This window comes from Gobio gobio (genome assembly GCF_949357685.1).
Source record: "Gobio gobio genome assembly, chromosome: 17".
Classification (NCBI taxonomy): Eukaryota; Metazoa; Chordata; class Actinopteri; order Cypriniformes; family Gobionidae; genus Gobio; species Gobio gobio.
This window is the reverse complement of record NC_137110.1, coordinates 10,813,260-10,821,144: the sequence shown is the minus strand read 5'-3', so window position 1 is coordinate 10,821,144 and position 7,885 is coordinate 10,813,260. Positions and strand designations below refer to the sequence as shown.

The 7,885-nt window shown below is 36.3% G+C and overlaps 1 protein-coding gene across 1 annotated transcript in view; it reads left to right on the top strand.

The window, feature by feature from the left end:
* The first annotated feature begins 444 nt into the window (after positions 1-444).
* The window catches only part of cntn6 (contactin 6), a 134,746-nt gene continuing 127,305 nt past the window's right edge, over positions 445-7,885 (top strand). Inside the window, exon 1 of the mRNA XM_079841204.1 lies at positions 445-528. The gene's annotated coding sequence lies outside the window, so the exon portion shown is untranslated. The remainder of the gene's footprint in view (positions 529-7,885) is intronic.

Below are 7,885 nucleotides of genomic sequence, written 5' to 3'. Positions count from 1 at the left end.
GTTGATATGGCAACTAGTAAATACACAGTTTCGTCATCCTATCGTGTGGAAAGTTTTAAACTATGTGTGTTACATCTAACCTGCTCTCCCCTACAGATATTTCCATAGAGTTCAGTTTAACCTGCCGTGGATATGACTGTCTGGATTAAACCTATTTTCTGACAGAAAATACGTGCAAAACATTGACCTCGTGCCATATTTTGACAACGCATCCCTATGTAACTTTAAAAAAATCACATTAGCCTACTGTACGAGTGGCCATGCCTAGCAAAATCTCCACAGCACTGCGCAGGTTTTTCATTTAAGCATGAATTTGGACAAATTAATCGTTTTCCGACTAAAATGTGGCTGAAAATATCATGTGTGAAAGCAGGGGAGGGGTTTCGTTCTGTTAAGAATAGCCTACATTCGCTTTGAGAGGAGACAGGCAACAGTTCGGACAGCAGACCTCACTGTGTCTCCAGCAGACCACATCTCTCCCCACTGTCTCCGTTCCCTGCGTTTACTGGAACCGAGCTTGATTTAAAGGTAAGACGATCCGCTTTCATCTGTGCAACGTGTTTATCCTCAGATTAATGATATGATTAGTACATCAAAATTTTTGAAAAGCGTCTTACTGATTGGTTATGTTGTATGGTGCTGGCGCCAAAGCACACCAAGCGTCTTGCATTTGTATTCGAGTTCTGCGAATCACTTACCTGAAGGACGCATGTTCCTCACGTTACTCTATAGCATTAAATATAGTTCGTTTAAGGATCTTGTGAATTATGAATTAATCATGGCCGAGTTTTGCGTAAGTTTTAACTCGTATCTGTTTAGATTTCGATGTGGCATTCTAAAATAATGTGACAGTGATGTGCGTGCGTGTTACCCGACCTGGGGTGCGTCACACACGGCGCGTTCTTTGCAGCAAGACGTCGCGCAACGTTCTCACGACGCGTTTTAAAAGTTGGACTGTTTTTACAGTTCTGCCATCTTAAAGGGACAGCCCACCCCAAAATTAAATTTCTGTTATCGTTTCCTCAATTGCACGTCGTTCCAAACCAACAGTATCATACCCAATCTATCTACTTTCATTGTATGGGGGAAAAGAATGGCGAACGATCCCCTCACGAGACGCGACGCACCTACAACTGTCTGACGCCTAACGTTACATTAAGAAACGGGTCCTGTGTGAACCCCAAGTTCTTATTTTGGCATACAATGTTCTGCTTTATGATATCAGGTGGGTTGTTACACCTTGCTATTGAATGTTTGGGTGATTGTAGTGGTTACTTTTTGAAAGTCTGAGGAACAGACAGCTTTGTGTCTGTAAACATAATCTAATTACATCACAGTGTGTATATTTTGGATCATACTTACTAAAGGTGTATTCATTGTCCTATTGTGTGAAATCCTTCTGTGTCTAGTTGATGTAGCCTATATTGGAAGGTGCCACAACTCTCCCCATGTCAGCCATTATATTTCTAGTTAAATGCTTGTGTGGATGTTTTGTATCAAATTAAATTAGAGAGTTGTGTTATCCATTAACATGATCAAAACATAAATTAAGCCAGATGAGATATTATGCTTATAAAACTTACTCTGCAGAGCACTTCCCGGTCTCCCTCAAAAAAAAAAAAAAAAAAAAAACCGCTCTGCATGCTTCTGGGAGAATGCTTGAGATTCCCAGGAGTATAAATACCAGAAGCTGAATAAATAATGAATAGGACAAGGGAGTGTGCGCACTTGCTTCTTCTGTATGTCTGATGTCATTCTGTATGGTTGATTATTGAAGTACAGCAGCTTCCCTTGCCATGTCTCCAGATGGTGTTGAGTGTATAACCTTCTGCTAACATCTGCTAATAAAGCAACTTTCCAGAGAGATAATTCTTAACGTATCAGCCAACCCCTGCCAACGCACACACTTTCCAAACTAAGCTATGATTTTGAACTGAGCGTGCACTCTTTCTGTTGGCTATTATTATTGATATAGTGACTCATCCCTAATGCCAACAAATTATGACTCTGTAGAAGACGTGCTTGAAAATATGAAATTGTGATGCACTGAAAATGTACCTCTTATCTCAAGGTTGTAGGTTATGGCACGAAAAACCTGGAAAATACGAGAATTAAAAAAATTGTAATTTACAGTTACAGTACAGAGATTTCTGTGGTCAATATACATTTTGGCTACACTTTATTTTAAGGTGTCATTGTTACAATGTAATTATATATTTAAGTACTGAGTAATAGTAACTAACAACATGTACTTACTATAGGGTTAGGGTAGGATTAGTGTTTGGTTTAGGGTTAGTTGCATGAAATTATGCATAATTTACTACTGTTATTACTATGGTAAGTACATGTAACATATGTAACAAGGACACTGCAAACTAAAGAGTAACTTATTTTTTTTCTAGTTATGCTCAGCTGTAGAAATTGCTTGAGTGTCTTTTTGGTTATTGTTGCCCAATAGCCTGTTCAGTCTAAGAGACGTGATTTTTAAGAGTCCTGAAGGCCTGTTCACACCAAGGACAATACATGGTTTTAATAATCTTCCCAATTCTATGAGAATAGCAAAGCCCAAACCACAACTAACAAAAACAACACAGAGGAACAATATCTTTGGAATCACTTTTTTCCCAGCTGATGAATGATAAAAACATTCAGCCAATCAGCACCACTTAACATTAAAGAGCTGGAGCTTTTAAAGCGGCATACGACATAACTGCATTTATCGTTAATTGGTGTGGACGCCAATTTTGTTGTCATCAAAGCTGATGTTCTTGGTGTGAACGGTCTGTGAATGAATGACTGGCTTGGAAAGGCTGTAGAAGTACATTGGTCAAAAGTGTGGAATTAGGATGAGATTTTAGCTCTGTAGTTAAAATGGCTGAAATCTGACTGAAAGAGTGACGTTTAATTAGCGCTTCTCTGGTGCGTTTTGATCTTGTCAGTGTCTATTTCATGCACAAAAGGAGATAACAACAACAGGTAGTCAACAAGCCTGTCATCAGTGTGAACGTGTGGACGACACTAAATTTCACTAAATTGTTCTTAATTTTTTCAACTAAATATCCAAATAAATCTAATTATTAAACTAAATTAACCATATAAACTAAATTACTGATCTAATTACTGATGAACTGATGACATCACAGATGACATCACCGTTTCCTCCAGAATGGCTATACAGCTGATTACAATTCTGTTGCATTATTTTGCTGTTTAACACTGTAAAGCTGCTTTGAAACAATCTGCATTGTTAAAAGCGCTATATAAATAAAGTTGACTTGACTTGACCAAAAATGAAGCTTGAGCGATGTAACATTAGCCACGTTTACATGCGCACTTTTTTGTCATTCCGATTAAAATCATTCTGATTGAAAGATTCGGTGGACTGTTTACATGAGACGTTATCTAAACCGATCTGGTGTTTACATGTGCTGACTTTCAGTAGGAATCATTTTGTGACATGCGCACACAGTTTGTCTGCCGCCTCAGATTCGTTACGTATCGTGGATCAATAGTTCTGTGTTGGTAATTTTTATATTTATTTATTTTTCTGTGGGCGGACATGCAGTAGTTTAACCTAATTTATGTCCTATACAATGGCTATTTCAACAGCTGTGAATGATGAATGCGGAATCAAAAATTAATTCAATTCATTTATTTTGAAAAACACAAAATTAACAATAAAATGCACTCAAATTATTAATAAAAACATAGGATATACGGTGAAACATGAATGAAGCATTAAAGACGTGCTCAGCATCATTACTAGTAGTACTAAACATATATATTTCAGATGATTAAGGAAAGATACCATAATCACAAAGGTATAAATATTAACAAAAGTAATTAAAGTAGACTGTGGGTAATAACCAATTTGAAGCAGTTTTTGATTCAATTTTTTTTTATAGCTAACTTAACTAACGAGAAACAGAGAGCAGCTTGAATGTTCCCCGTTGAAATGGCAGCTCTCAACGGCCACCAGGACTTGTAGAGTTTTATAAAAGCTATTTATTATTTGTCGTAAAGTGTAAGAATCACCTCAGAAAAAAAATGTATTCTGTCAGGCGCAGTTGAAGCCTCGGACAAACGCTGTCAAGATGAGATGTTGTAGCCAGGCTATGTCTGTGTCATTATTCCAACATCATGTTCATAACATGTTACGAAATAAAAAGTTTAATACCTCAGAAAAATGAACTTTCCTTTCTTGTCAACATTAGCCTGGTGTGAGCGCGGCGCGCACTCTTCAGTTGAGGAGGTGCGCGCTGTATATCACGTCACAGAAAGACGTGCACTCAAAGTAATCGGATCAGGTCGTTTACATGGTGGAATTTTTCGTTTGATCGGTTCATGAAAAGGTTTATCCCACCCCTCTCAAACCGATTACAATTTCATTCGGTTTGGCCATTTTTATTCCGATTGAGGTGTTTATATGGAGTATTTTTATTCGGATTGGACTTTTAAACCGATTACAGTGCTCCATGTAAACGCACCTACTGTTCGTCTGAATTATTGATAGGCGACTAGCTGCCAAAGACTGGTTTAATTTATCACCTGAGAACCCTGCACAGAATACAGTTAAATTACCTAACTTTAATTACAGAAACTTGATTAGTATGATTTTGTAGTTTCTGTAAAAAAAAAAAAAAAACTGTTACATCAATATATTTTCTGCTCGTCTTTTTTCAGTGTAGATTACAAGCCACTCCAGCTTTGGGATTGAAGTCTACAGGGTCTAATCTCCAGCAAGGTGATAGTGATCTTAGGCCGTATTTACATTACATGGTTCAAGTGAGCCAATCCCGATTTTTGTTATTTTCCTCCCATGTTGCACAGATCAGAAATGATTGGATAAGTGTAAGCAGGAAAAAAGCAAATGCATTCCGATATTCTCAGATCGGATTCAGTCCTCATTCGTATGTGGAAATAAATCTGATATGAATCGGATACGTGCATTTGTGTCTCCCATGTAAGCGGACAGATCGGAGTAGAAAAGAAAAGTGGAAATAAAGCGTCTAACATGTGTTTAATAATAAGTGTTTATCGATTAGGGGTAGGTAAACAGACATGTGCTGAATGTTAGAGACGATAAAAGTGAGTGGGTCCAATATCATTGATCGTAAAAAGTGGGTGGGTCTTGTACAATGGTTCCGACGCCCATGTGTATAGACTTTATGAGCAAGAGAAACAAGCACGCAGCCATCTTTAGAATATGTCTGTGAACTTCTGTTTTTGCGGTAGCTCTGTATATTTCTATGGCATCGCTGTTGAAGAGTAATTAGCTGGATTTACTTATGTTGGAGTTAGCGAAATGTATTATGAGCATTGTAATGTTTGAAGTGGATGTCATAACAAATGTCATTGGACTGGATAGATTTTAAAACGAGCAGTTCATATATAAATCCGTAAGATCTTACCTTCATGCTGTGGAAATGCAAACCAGAAGACAGAACACAATAAGCGCAGCGGTAAAAAGAGGCGGGGCTACATAAGGTCTAAAGTCTAAATGCAGATATCAGACATATCAGACATAGGTCACTTTTAAAAGATGTAAGCTGGTCGTCAAAAAAGTGGATATAGTCAACAAATCTGAATTGGGCATAAATACCTGCAGTGTAAACGCGGCCTTAATGAGATGGCACACTCGCCGTGGTTGAGCACATCCAGCAAACCTCTGTCTGCTCATGCCACAACTGGCTCTTTGCACAGTCGACTATTTCCCTTTGAAAACAATAGATACTTAGTTCCTTAAATGTTATGTAGGATCCTTAAATGTTAAAATGGAGGAGTCAGTGATTATTTGTGTTTAATATACACTGTTTACAATCAGCCAGATGTGGCAGATGTCTTGAATATATTAACCCAATAAAGTCTACTGTATCGTATTTGATTCGCAAATTTTCTAAGGATTCTAAATTATCAGCATGATCCAAATACAAATCTAGGGGAGAGCGGGGCACAACCTAACGCTTTTTGACTTTCTCAGTTTGTGTAAATCCACACATGTCTAGTACAATTATGTGGTTTCGTTTAATTAATACAGTGTATAGTTTTTTCTTGATTTACCCCGAAAGAATGGAAGTGAAATGTGACAACATGCCCCGTAGGTGGGGTACATTGTAACATGTGGTGGGGCACAATGTAACATGACCAAATAACAGCTCAAAATGTTACCTGATATAATCAAAAAAATATGCAAGACAAGCTAAAATATTTTGTCAACAAAATACAATTATTAACTTTTTAAAATAAAATAATGGCATTTTTTAATCGTTAAAAATATAAGCATTTTTGAGTTTGATTACAAACACATTGCTAAACTCAGCTATACAGCATAGTTCAAAACAATAATAATAATAATTAATAATTTCTGAACATTAACTCTCAGTCATTATTCACCCTTATGGTTTTTCAAAAGAATTCATAAAAGTATAGAATATAATGGCATATTTCTAATAGGGGCTCATTGTAACGCAGTGTTACAACACACCCCATCTGCACAACTGGGATTTAAATCTTGGCTCGTATCTTCTGCTGTTAGATCAGCATTAAAGAACGATCTCAACTGTTAAATAATAGATATAAGATTCAAATAATATCGGATTTGTCTTATTTTAAATAAACACAAAAAACAGAGATGAAAACTAAACTTAAGTAAGAAATTTACTTTTGCCATGGTTAAATACATGTTCAGTAATATCTTCCAGAGATTTTTTGATTTTGGCGTGAATTTTTCTCTAAACAATGTTGAAATGGCAACTAGTAAATACACTAAGTTTCGTCATTCTGGCATGTGTGGAAAGGGTTAAAACTTGCGTGTTAAAATTAACCCCGCGTTAGGTTGTGCCCCGCGCTCCCCTACTACATGCTTTCTGTCATCTGGTTGATAGTTTATACTTTTGGAATTCTAAAAACGTCCCCCTTCAGGTTTTGGTACATGTATTTTTTTGCTGTAAAAAATCTTTAATGATTTTTTTATAAAGTATGCATAAGGATAACTTTTATATTTTTAGTAATATTTCAAGATGAATATTTCAACACCTTAGTGGACTGAAGCAACTTAGGTTTCATTTGATTATGCCTACATATTTTATTTAATAAAATAATGTTAAAATGTATCAAATATGAAACATCAGGCTTTTGAGGAATGTTTATTTGTTCATCTCTCAATCATCATTGCATTGCATTATATTTTTGCCCCTCACAATAGAAACTACAGAACTTAGATGATATTTAAATGATTGATCTTACGTTTTTTTAAATGAAAGACATTGGAAGATGTAGAGTGACAATTGAAATGTATATGCAGTTACATAAGTAGTCTGCTATACTGATGCTATACTATTCTGTCTGCTATTCTGAATCTCATTGATTCATATTTCAGGCTATCAGAATTTCACCTTACTTTTTGGCCATATAAATATCAACAATTGCACCAAATTGCATATATTTACTCGCTTTTGTCCTCTGAATCCTTTTTCTCCTGGAGTACGAGCTCCATATTCTCACTATATCATGAGCCATAAAAGCCTAATGTATCAAATATGATCCTCTATTTTAATTTATTTTATATTTTGTCTAAAAATTGGATTAGTCAGGATATTTTTAAATATAACCCTGATTGTATTCATCCAAAAGAAGAATGTCATAGGATGGCTTGAGGATGAGTAAATTATGGTATACTTTTCATTTTTGGGTGAACTATCCCTTTAAGATTGGATCCAGCATGTGTGTATGCATGTTATGTGACATTTATTAAGCATTCCCCATGGGCGCTGATATGATATGCTTCAAGAGGACGTTTGAAGGTAGTTGAGGGGGCATTTGGCCAGTTTTCAGGAGATGTGCTTCTGCTGCCACAAAAAGCCAAAATATTCAAGTACACCTCCGA